At 47.3% G+C, this 13,212-nt stretch overlaps 1 protein-coding gene across 2 annotated transcripts in view; it reads right to left on the bottom strand.

The window, feature by feature from the left end:
* TMTC1 (transmembrane O-mannosyltransferase targeting cadherins 1) overlaps positions 1–13,212 on the bottom strand; it is a 255,008-nt gene that overhangs the window by 186,789 nt on the left and 55,007 nt on the right. The gene's annotated exons all lie outside the window — the stretch shown is intronic.

A 13,212-nucleotide genomic window follows, 5' to 3' on the forward strand; every position in this document is an offset into this window, starting at 1 on the left:
TGAAAGTCAGAGTTAGAGAGAGAGAGAGAGAGATCTTCCATCTGCTGGTTCATTGCCTAGATACCCCCAACAACAATGGCTGGGCAAGACCAAAGCCAGGAGGCAGGAGCTTCTTCTGGGTCTCCCATGTGGGTGGCAGGTGCCCAGACACCTGGGCCATCTTGCGCTGCTTTCCCAGGCCAAGTCATTAGCATGGAGCTGGACTGAAAGTGGAGCAGCCAGAACATGAACCGGCACCCACATGGAATGCCAGCACTGCAACCAGCGGCTTTACCCACTAAGCCAAATGCCGGCTCCTGGAATTCTTTTTTAAAACTTTTATTTATTTGAAAAGCAGAAAGATAGACACACACAGACACAGATCTCCCTCCCACCTACTGACTCATTCCCCAAATGCCCATTACAACCAGGACTGAGCCAGGTGGAAGTCAGACGCCCAGAACTGAATCCAGGTCCGCCCACATGAGTAGCAAGGACTTTACTACCTGAGCGAGCCATCACGGCTGCCTCCCAGTGGGGTACGTTAGCAGGCAGCTAGGATCAGAAGCAGAGCTGGGACTCAAACCCACACGCTACCCAAGTGGAGCCTTAACTGCTGAGCTGAACACCTATTTACACAGGCTGTGCAAGAAGTTCAAATTTACAGAGAGAGGGAGGTGTGCATGTCCCAGAGGGCAAAGCACGCAGAGCTGAGAACACAAACGGCAGAGACCAGAGCAAAGGCAGGGCAGTCCTCGCTGTAGTCGCCATGCCCATGGCTGACGCATTTTCCTTCTGCCCAGTCACTGCACACTCATCTCTGAACTACGGAAAGTAAACGCATGGCCTTCTAAAGGAGCCGCGATGACCAAGAGGCAGCGCCATGGGCCTCAGGATCCAGCCAGAGCCAGCTCTTCCCCACACGTGCTGGCTTCTCTGCTGGCCCGCGGGAATGTGGCGAGGGGGCTACGGAACACAGGGTTTGCTGCAGTCGCCTTCCTATCAGTCCAAGAACCTTAAACCAGCTGGGAACTGACACCCGCAAGAAATAACTACTTCTGCACTGAAAGCCGAGAACGAGGTCCCCAGAGCTTACTGTGAACCCTGGCGGCGACGCGCCACCGCGCTGTGTTTGCTCCAACACCATTTTACTGTTGATGAGGGCAGTGTGTCTGTGTACGTGTGTGCATCAGTGTGTGTCAGAGAGGAAGGAGGTAAAATCAGGCGTGAGGAACAGCGGCAAGAGGACCGACAGCAGCCAGCGGGAGACTGTATTTCACTGTATGCCTGCGACCTAGGATTCTGCTGGTGGCAGAAGGGGGGAGTCCTCAAATCCTCAACAAGGGAACACGCTCACCCTGCATGCCGCGGGTCCATGAGGACCGTCCGATCTGCTCCCACACAGCTCCTGGGCAGGTGAGTTACTGCGCACAGAACAGCCGCTGTGACTGTAGCTGGGAACAGGCTGGACTGTGTGGGCATTAGAGCCACGTCACGGCACTCACAGGGCTGCAGCGCCAGCACCCAGCGCTCACCCCCCGCACCAGCACCCAGTGTTCACCCCCGCGCCGGCATCCTGAGTGATCCCTGGAGACAGCACCCAAGCAGATGACTTGCTGCTCTGATTTTTGGTGTGTATTAGAACTGCATTTTCTCCATGCCTTTCATTAGCATGCAAGACCACTGTCCACTGAGCACCCCCATGAAAATCTGAAAGCCAACCAGGGCTACACACGGTTGCCAGGCGGAGGACTTCCCGTCGGCAGCGTCCTTACCACAATGTGGCTGTGAACACAGAACCTCACTGCAAGTCGGCCTGCACAGTGGGTCCCCTGGGAAAGGTGGGTTTGTTAAATGCCATTCCAACACGAGATGGTTTCCACCGCAGAAACACACACACAAGCAACGCACGTACACACCTGGAATGTGGCATGCTCTCCCGATCCACCTGCTTCGGGAGGCACCAGAGTTCACGGAGCCTCCGCACTGGCAGGGTTCCAGCTCTGCACCTAGGCGACTCAACATCTTAAACCCAGGGCCAAGTTCAGAAAACACCAACCTCAGTTTTCACTCTCACGAACACAGGAATTGGAGAAATCACTGCTTCTTCCAACAGCTTATCTTTTGGACAAGTCTGTAACTAGAGACAAATCACGGAGAGGTATTTTGTAAACGGCGTCTTCCTTTCTGTCTGCACCCAGAGCAGAAATTACGAATTTCTACTGCACCTGTGAGAAAGCCACGAGACGCCGAGTCTGGGAACAAGTTCCTGAGGTCAGGAAGCTGCTTCACGCAGCCATCAGCGGCCTGCAGTCGGCTACCAGATTCGCGTGCCGGCACGAATGACCCCAAGGAAGGGCACTAGGCCCTCTAGAGCCTGAATTTCTCTTTTGTAAAAACAAAATAATGAAAACCACCTGCTAGGCTGTGTGTATATTAAACAAGAGGACCCACACAGAGGAGTTTCAGAGCGACGCTTGGAGTCAACGGGAAAACAGGCAGGGGAGTGGAAACAAAGGAAGGAGAAAATATTTCTACCTTAAACACAAATAAGAAAGAACAGCACGTTTCCACGTTTCCTTCCTAAAAATACAAGTGGAAAAACTGGAATGAAAAAAACCCCATTTTCAAAATAATGGGAAAACAATGGAAAGAAATCATTCCCAAAAAACGCACTGTGCTGGCTTTCTCTGTACCTGCTCTCTGTCTTTCCCCGGTAGTAAGACGACATCAACCGTCATGGAGACAGACACAACAGAATGCAACTTCTGGAATCGCACCTGCTTTCCAAAATGTGCTTAAAACACGGATCATGCCTCTAGAGTTGCGTGAGTATTTTTAGAAAGCTTTTTTTAAAAAAATGAACATGCAATACGTGCACTTCTTTATGGGGCACGGCAATATAACTCAGTGCATGTCTGCAGTGTGCAACCATCAAATCATGGTCTTCAGCACTTCCATCTCCTCAAATATTCGCACCCCTCTGCGCTGGGGGCCTGCAGGCTCCTCCCTGCTCTCTGACACGTGTCCTGGATGGCTGCAGAGAATCCTCCTTGCACTGAGCTACAGAACGCCAGCACTCCCGCCCCCCACTCTGCTCCTCCCGTTATCCACCCTTCTACCAGTCTCCCCTGCACCTGTGCCCGGCCCCTGCCCACCGCCTTCTTCTCCCTGCTTCTGGGAGACCCACTGCCTTAGTTTCCACAAATGCGTGTGAACACTCACCATCTGCTTCCCTGCACCCGGCTTGTTTTACTTAACATACCGTGCTCCAGCTGCTGCCAACGACAGAACTCCATCCTTTCCAGTGGGTGCACAACATTCCAGGCTGTGTACATGCCACGTCTTTGTCCACTCATCTTTATCCACTTCAGGGTGGACTGTCTATCACAGCTACTGTGAACAGTGTCGTAACAAACTCAGACATGCAGGCATCTGACAGAATGAAAGACACATGAGAACACCCAGTGATGGGATACCCGGATCATCCGGTCAACAGCGGCTGTATCCGTGCACAACCCCACCACCGGCATGGGAGAGATCCTTCCACACATCCTCACCAGCTGTTCTGACACCACCACACCCTGTCGCACTCACTGGTGGAAGGAATGGGTCTCTCCCCACCTCTAGGCAAACAAACAGGATCCAGCATCTATTTCTGCTGTCTGTGGGTTTCCCTTGCTCCCACCCAGCCCTGTCCTACACCTCGTGTAGCTGCCCCTAGCTCCGGGCTGCTCCAGTCCCAGCCCCCACCACCTTGCTGGGGTCTGCAGAACAGTGTCTGGCCAGTGAGGACACAGCGGTCCCTAGTCTGTCGCCATGACTGCTGGCACTGCCTGCTGCCCGCTGATGAGCGTGCGGGCTGCTTTCTCTGCGGGCCTGGAGACCTCACTCCTGCGCCAGGGATCTTTCGGGAGCCATGTGCCTGAGAAACCAAACCATGCAGACGCCCAGTGGGCATCACGCGCCTGGACCTCGAATGTCCCTGGCGTCACCAACCTGAACCCTCAGGTGACCATTCTTAGGGACGGCAGTGGAAAAGCGACTATCTTTACCAAGTGAGAAGGGAACGCGTCTACTCAGGAGCTGGCTTCTGAGTGTTTTCTGTCCTGGGCCACGTGGAGGGACCGAAGCCCTCACCACAGCTGCCACCTGCCCTGGGACTTCGCAACCATCAACTTCTGCCCTTTACTGATGACCCCATCTGTGACCTTCTGTTAGGGCCACAGAAAAGAGACGGAGGTGGTGTTTTTGCAGTGTGGATGACATTTAAACCAGCCGAGCTCGCGGGACGCAGGTTGCCTACCATAATCTAATCAATTCAAAGTCTGGAGAAAGGAAGATGTGGGTCCCCTGGGAAAGAAGGATCCTGCCAGCCGGGCCAGCCTACGCCTCCGTAAGGGCCACAACTTCAGCTGCTCCCTGGATGTGAGCTGCTCTGGGAATCTCAGATGCCTGAGTCTCCCAGTTGGTTAAAGTAAGCCTTTTCTGTCTACAGACACATGCACACACACAAACACGCACATACACACTCACACACACACATGCACACAGGCGCACACACACACACTCACACACACACACCACGGCCCCTTAGCATCAATGGGGAAATCCCTCCAGGACCCCCTGTAGATATGAAAATCTGTAGATGTTCAAGCCCCTGGATAAAAGGGTGCGGTGTTTCTGTGTAACCTACACACACCTGTTGTACATGTTAAACCGACCCGAGACAACTTCCAGTATTTAGTAAGGTCTAAGCACTATGTTATGTGAGTAACTAGTGTTACTTGAGTACCTGAGTAACTGGTACTCAGATAAAGACAGTGAGTTAAAGGGCTACACATGTTCAGTATAGATAAGATTTTTTTCTTGGTTTAAACCATGGATACAAAACTCACAGCTATGGAGAGCTAACTATACATGCAAATATACATCATATTTCTCTGGAGGAACCCAACTAATTTATTCACACATGATTTTCAAACATCATACACTGGTCCTCTGAGTAACATGAGGGCGATGAGGTATATAAGTTTTGAAAATGTCTATACATCTCAGTATACAGTATTTCGGAAATCCCATTTGCCTGTTTCACCATCAACATCATCAGGAGTGTTTTAGTATTGGAAGTGTTATCAAACTCATAGATGGCTATAATTTTCTGGAATCTTAACTCCTTCTGAAAAACTTGGAAGCACCAGGCTCATTGCTCATTGTGGGGGAAATGCCCATTATAAAGCTCCAAGGCTGACAGCATCAATGTGTTCCCCAAAACACTGGTGCTGGGCATTTCATCCCCAATGCTACAGCGATGGGAGGCTGAGCCTTCAGGGAGCTGCTGCAGTCCAGAGAGCAGAGTGCACACGGATGACAGCAGAACAGCCACGGGGTGGGTGAGCACGCTTCCCCCGCCCCCACCGCGAAGCTATCCCGGGGCAGAGACCAGACCCTGACCTGGCGGCACTCGGATCTGGACCTTGCCAGCCTGCAGAGCTGCGAGAGAACCAATGTCCAGTTTGTTACACTTTGCTTTTTATATAAATTAGCCAGGAAGGGCTATTGTGTTACAGCAGCCCCAAATGGACTGACAATTGGTCAGTCAGCAATCCGTTCTCCCACCCATCGTGCTTCACTACAATAAGGTTTTAAAACATGGCTAATTCGGCTCACACTCAATCACACATTGTTGTTCCTGAAGGCACTCATCTCCAGTGCTATGCACATGGTGCCCGTTTTATCACTCAGGGTACCAAAACGACACTTTCAGGTCTTGAGATTTAACCAGAAATGGTTCTGGCTGCTCCCACCAAGGCTGTTCTCCTGAGAAGGTGGCCACCGCCCCGAGTCCCGACAAGGCACCTGCTGTCTCACCTGCGATTGCTTCTGCACCTGTCACGGCACTTCATGCTCCAGGTGAAAACCGCACCTGTCTCTGGATGATGACAAAAGTACCTCGGACCCCATGGGCCTCCCCAACACAGTCTGGGCCTCCTTGTGTGGGTCTGGGGACCACAGTTTGAAAAACACAGACCTGATTGGCTCTCTCCCAGGCTGACACGCCTACACGGGTCAGAGGACAAAGCTTGAAGTGGCAGAAGCTGGCGGCGGAATGTCTGTGGCTCAGGATGCCCCGGAAAAGGCAGGGCCCAAGACCATGAGGTTCTATGGGGGCCACACACTGGAGGCACCCAAAGACGTCCTAACAGTGATCTGCTCGGGAGTGCTGCCCATGTCACTCCCAGCTTTGTGGACACACTTCGCGTTCACATTAGCTCTGATCCCTTTTCTGGTTTTTAAAGCTGCGTGTATCTCTCATCCATCGTTTCTCTTAATAGTCCACTGTCCTGCATGCTAAATTCTCTCAGGGCGTCCCAAAACATTACCATTAGAAACACCTGCCCGGTGTTGCCAAGGAATCTGACTATGAAGACAGCAGGAAAAAATTTCAGTCAGGTCATTGCCAACTGAACGCCTCCGACACAGTGGAAGCACATTCCAGCGGAGTCTCTCGCTGACAGATCACTCACCAGGGTATCCAGGAAATATCAGTAAGTGGATTTTTGGCACATAATCCAGATGGAGTTCAAACAATCGGGAGACAGCACTGTGCCAAGGCCTCTCTGTTCTCACGGATTCATCCCTATAGAGAGGTTTCTCATCCTAAGCACAGGAAACCTGAGCTAGCCATAAAGGAAGCCAAGCCGATCCCACCAATAAATAACATCCATTATTTTAAACACCAGTTGTAAAAAAAATGCATCTTATTAATAAATGCATTTTAATGACACATCATTTTTCATTTTTAATAACTGTGAAAGATTAACTGAGCAAATACTTACATGGTATTTATGGTGGCCTAGCAACTATCCTACGCATCTTACAAATGTTACCAGGGGTGGGGAGCCTTGTCGCTGACAAGGGCTATTTGGATATTTATCACATCATTCGTGCACCATACAAAATAACTAACCTAAAAATTAGCCGGCTACAGATGTACTGAATTTGGCATCCCACCTGCAGCTGCCATGGCAGGGCCAGGCTAAATGATTTTGTGGGCCTTACAAAGCCTGTGGGTCAGAAGTGCCCCACCCCTGTGTCACCTCTAACCCTTGCAACATTCAAATGAAGTTAACATTGTTTTTAACACCTATTTTACAGCTCAAGTAACTGGAGCTTTGGAGCAACCAGAGTAGGAGTTGGGATTTGAACCCATTTAGACAACATTCAGGGTTTGTGCTTTAACTTCCATAGGATGCTGCTTCAGTACTTTAAATAATGCTAATACTGTTCTGAAAAATTAATTATGACTTACATTCATAACAATACATGGTAAGGCTGTGAGCCTAAAGACATGGAATATTTAAAATTATGCTAGTCTATTTACAGATTATTACTTGTAGTAATATAACATTATAAGAGAAGTATGATAAAGTGGTTGACAAAAATAAACCCCTTGAAATTAGAGTAAGATTTTACTGGACAAACAGAACAAAAATATTAACTCAAAGCAGATAACAGTATGTAGGAAAACTGATAAAGATGCTTACTGGTTTTTGAAAACAACCTATCAGTGCTGTGGCATAGTGGGCTAAGCCTCCACCCACAGGGCCAGCATCCCATATGGGCGCCAGTTTGTGTCCTGGCTGCTCCTCCTCCAGTGATCCCATTCTCTGGTTATGGCCTGGGAAGGCAGTGGAGGATGCCCGAGTGCATGGGCCCTGCACCCATGTGGGAGACCAAGAGGAGGCTCCTGACACCTGGTCCAGATTGGCTCGGCTGCAGCCATTGCAGCCATTTGGGGCGTGAACCAGTGGATAGAAGACCTCTGTCTCCGTCTCTACCTCTCTGTAACTCTGCTTCTCAAATCAATCTATAAATCTTTAAAAAATTGTATGATGGCAAATAAACAATCATTGTTGGCATTGACATTCATCAAACATATTTAAAGAGAAGCTCAACAATTTTCTATTGTCCATATAGGGAATATATGGGAAATTACCATCTTTCCAAGTACCCAAACATTTTAGATGCCAACATACATGTGAGAGAAGAGCCCTGATGTTTCAAAATGTATGTAGGGGTTCTTGAGCTAGAAGGCATCAAGAGCACTATGGTAGACTAGAAGAAAGAACCTCCTCTTTAGCTCAAAGAATTTTCTCGCAATGGTCTGAAATCCACCAGTGTTTAACTGTTGCCAGGCCTGTTGGACTTGCCCATCATGGGTTGGCTTTAGCTGTTAACCTTACAACAACTACTTATTAACGGGCGTTAACCTTACTGACAGCTACTTATTAACGGGTGTTCCACTGAAATTGACTCTTTTCCCCTAACATAAAAAAAAAAAAAAACCGTGTAGTTTCATTTATGTATGAAGCTTAATACATCTGTGTTCGTCAATATAATTTTTTTAACTTTTATTTAATAAATATAAATTTCCAAAGTACAGCTTTTGGATTACAGTGCCCCCCCCATAACCTCTCCCTCCCACCCACAACCCTCCCATCTCCCACTCCCTCTTCCATGCCATTCACATCAAGATTCATTTTCAATTATCTTTAGATACAGAAGATCAATTTAGTATATACTAAGTAAAGATTTCAACAGTTTGCATTCACACACAAACACAAAGTGTAAAGTACTGCTTGAGTACTATTTATACCATTAATTCACATAGTACAACACATTAAAGACAGAGATCCTACATGAGGAGTAAGTGACAGTGACTCCTGTTGACTTAACAACTGACACTCTTATTTATGGCGTCAGTAATCACCCGAGGCTCTTGTCATGTGTTGCCTAGGCTATGGAAACATTTGAGTTCGTGGACTCCGATCTTAATAAATATAAATTAATTACCCAAATATCACATAATGATGAAGATATGGTCTACAAAACATGTCCTAAGCAATTTCAACACTGTGCAAACATCACAGAACACACTTACACAAACCTAGATTGTCTAACTTACTCTGCACTGGGCTATATGGAGTCAACATTCCCACCTATGATACAGCTTACTGCTCCTAGAGCCATTGTGAAAAACATACCAGCCTAAATCAAGATCAAGGCCAAACAATGCAATCAAGAGATGTGGCAGACACTTGAGACTGCAGCTTGCACAACACACAAAGTGTTCTATATCAACTTTGGTTTTTATAACTAGGAACACACACTAAAAGAACAATAAATAGTACAGCAAATGTCTAACCTGCAACATATTTAAAGCATTATGAAGTATTATGTAAAGTACATAAATTTAAAGGATCTATATGTTTTCATTTGGCTCCTGGCAGCACACAAGGCTGGTCTACTCCACATTACCACATGCTTTCTTATGGCCTTGCAGCTGCAGCACCACTAGGTGATGGGTATTCTTCAGCTCTATTGTAATCTACAGGGCCACCATCCCACATGAAGTCTACTGTCGATCAAAATGTCACTGCATGGGACCTAACTGTATTAGTTCAATAATACAGTTTAGCAAATTAATGCAATAGTTTCTAAGAGTATTAAGAGAATAAAGAAATTATATTCCTTGGTCCAAATACTTCCTATAAGATATAATATTACTCAGGGGCCGGCGCCATGGCGCAGTAGGTTAATCCTCTGCCTGTAGTGCCGGCATCCCACATGGGTGCCAGTTCTAGTCCTAGCTACTCCTCTTGTGATCCAGCTCTCTGCTGTGGCCTGGAAAATCAGTAGAAGATGGCCCAAGTGCTTGGGCCCCTGCACCCGCATGGGAGACCTAGAAAAAGCACCTGGCTCCTGGCTTCTGATCAGTGCAGCTCCAGCCATTGCAGTCATTTGGAGAGTGAACCAGCGGACAGAAGACCTTTCTCTCTGTCTCTCCCTCTCACTGTGTATAACTCTACCTCTCAAATAAATAAAATCTTAAAAAAATATTACTCTGAAACAGTCACTTCCAGTTGATAGTGGTATAATCATTTGGCAATTATTAAGAGATCTTCAAAGTTTTTGGCATACTGCAATATCAAATTACTTCCATAAATGAAAAGGAATGCAGTTCATTATAAACTAATGATCCAATAATTACTCTTCAGTAAAGCAACTTTTATCTTGGAACTGCAAGTGATTTATAAAATTCCAAAATTAAGCAATGACAGGTAGCTACTAAAAAGAAATATTTTGGCCAGCTCTGTGGAGCAGTGGGTAACACTACTGCCTGGGATGCAAACATCCCACGTGGGCACTGGTTCCTGTTCCAGCTGCTTCACTTCTAATCCAACTCGCTGCTAATGGCCTTGGGAAAAGCAGCGGAGATGGCCTAAGTGTTTGTGCCTCTGCCACCCATGTGGGAGTTCAAATGCAGCTCCTGGCTCCTGGCCCCACAATAGCCACTGATTCTGTATTAGTGCTGTTGTGATATCAATGCCATGAAGCCTCTGGAAAACTCCATTGCATGCATGACAAAGTGAGAGAGAAGAGAAATAATGTCTTCGTACTGTATGAACAGGAACAGGTATTTAGCCTAGCAGCTAAGACGCCTGTCTCCCACACCAGAACATCTAGGTCTGGGTACCAGTTCTGCTTCTGACTCCAGCTTCCTTCCTGTAATGTAGGTAATGTAATGTAATTACCTTCCTGTCATGTAGGTGCCTACCTTCCTGGTAGGTAGCAGGTGATGTTTCGAGTGGCTGCGCTCCTGTCATCCACGTGGGTAACCTGGATTGAGTTTCCTGCCTGGCCCAGTCCTGGCCATTGCAGGTATTTGGTCAGTGAATTGGCCAATTAGAGTTTGTTGTCTTTCTCTCTCTCTTTCGCTCTCTCTCTCTTTCTTTCTCTATCTCCCTCTCTTTCTCTTTCTCTCTTCCTCTTTCTCTCGTTTTCTCTCTCTCTCCCATTCTCTCCTTCTCTCTCCCTCTTTATCCCTCCCACAAATCAAAAAAAAAAAAAAACAACACACAGTTTTGACCTTATGGATACCCTAAAAGGGCACAGGGACCCCTTGGCACCCCTATATAATACTTTGGCACCTACTAGCATCTATAATGTGTGATAATTTGCACTCAGAAATACGTGAAAGACTTATAAATACTGATTGTATAGAAGAAGTGGCAGGCTGGTGGCTCAGATGTGGCTGTGTGTGTTCGAGACCACAGTCTGCAGTGATAATGCCGTTCAGTGGGCAATGAGCAACACAAGGCTTCACAGACCAGGGCCCATAGTTGCTTCTTTCACTTTTTTTTTTTTTTTTTTTTTTTTTTTTTTTTTGTGAGAGGCAGAGTGGACAGTGAGAGAGAGAGAGACAGAGAGAAAGGTCTTCCTTTTGCCGTTGGTTCACCCTCCAATGGCCGCCGCAGCCAGCGCATCGCGCTGATCCGAAGCCAGGAGCCAGGTGCTTTTCCTGGTCTCCCATGGGGTGCAGGGCCCAAGCACTTGGCCATCCTCCACTGCACTCCCTGGCCACAGCAGAGAGCTGGCCTGGAAGAGGGGCAACCGGGACAGAATCCGGCGCCCCGACCGGGACTAGAACCCGGTGTGCCGGCACTGCTAGGTGGAGTATTAGCCTAGTGAGCCACGGCGCCGGCCCTTTCACTCCTTTCAACAGGGCATCATGGGCCTCAGACAGAGAGAGATGACAGAGAAAATATGGGAACATTGCAAAGGTTAGACAGAAGTAGTTTGGAGATGATACGACACACACAGAAGACTCCAGAGATTTTACTGCATGTTGTACCACTATGCACACTCAGAGCTAGACAGATCAGCCACACTGCTAATTAGGAAGATGCCAACTAAAAATAAATTTTATTCTATATACTAACACTGATTTTGAGAAACATAACCTTAAAAAATGTTTACTAGAACATTAAAAATAAGATGTCTAAGAAGAGGTGAGCTTCATATAGAAAATTGTAAACCATTATGAAAAGACATGAAAGCAGATCAACAACAGACCAGCAAAAGCTACAAACTAACCCAGAGGTAACTACAAAGGAACAGAGAACAGTCAGTACAGCAGCATCACATTCATAACTGAGACTGCACGGGAGCACGGAGGACAAAGGAACCCAGCAGAGAAGACAGGCTCTGACGCACAACCACAGAAACCGCATTTACGGCCCCGCTGGCCTGTCGGGTAAGGGTGAAGTGCTGCACTTCTGAACAAATCTTGCAGACTTCTGGGTGCTCATTTGGAAAACAAGAAAGGAAGGAGAGGGAAAATTTAAGCATGAAGACCCAGGTAAAGATTTAAATATAAAATCAAAACTACGTGGTGGAAACGCTTAGAAAACAATACGGAACATCCGCACGACCTCAAAACAGACGAGACACAGCAGGTGTAAGCCAAAAAGGAAAAGACTAAGTACTACTACATTAAAGTGAACGCTCCTTTAGAAAAATCAGCCAAAGACCTGCAACCAATTTTCAAGGAAAAAACAATCCAAGTGGCCAATCATAATCACGAATTTACGATCAATTTCTTTCTATTTGGTTAGAAAAAACAATCACAGTTAAGAAAATATTTCTTACACACTAAATCTGCAAAGTGTTCATGTCTGACCAATTAATCACTGACATTATGATCAGAATACAGAACATAATGATGACGTATAAGCTAACAAGTTCAGTAGACACTGGTCCAACAAGTTTGAGTAAAAAACACGGGCCTAATGAATGATGATCAAGATACACATGCCTAGCACTGGCACTGTGGTGTAGCGGGTAAAGCCACCACCTGCAGTGCCGGCATCCCGTATGGGTGCCAGTTCTAGTCCCGGCTGCTCCACTTCTGATCCAGCTCTCTGCTATGGCCTGGGAAAGCAGTGTAAGATGGCCCAAGTCCTCGAGCCCCTGCACCTGTGTGGGAGACCTGGACGAAGCTCCTGGCTCCTGGCTTTGGATCGGCACAGTTCTGGCCATTGTGGCCATCTGGGGAATGAGCCAGAGGATGGAACACCTCTCTCTCTCTGCCTCTGCCTCTGCCTCTGCCTCTCCTCTCTCTGTGTAACTCTGACTTTCAAATAAATAAATCTTTAAAAAAAATAAAAAGATACACATGCCCTAAACCTGACAAATGTTATCTGTTCCAATCCATGTATGTTAAGCACTGGAACCATAAAGAATGTTCACAAAAGCTCTGCTGGTCATAGAAAAAAATGTCTGTCCACTGTATTCTACATAATAAGGGCAATCCGTGATACAGCTGATGCGGTGTTAGAATGCACAGAGGGAAAGTTACCACCAGGAACCAAGACGCCTCTCGGGAAC

The sequence above is a fragment of the Oryctolagus cuniculus genome, chromosome 9 (genome assembly GCF_964237555.1).
Source record: "Oryctolagus cuniculus chromosome 9, mOryCun1.1, whole genome shotgun sequence".
NCBI classification, from domain to species: Eukaryota; Metazoa; Chordata; class Mammalia; order Lagomorpha; family Leporidae; genus Oryctolagus; species Oryctolagus cuniculus.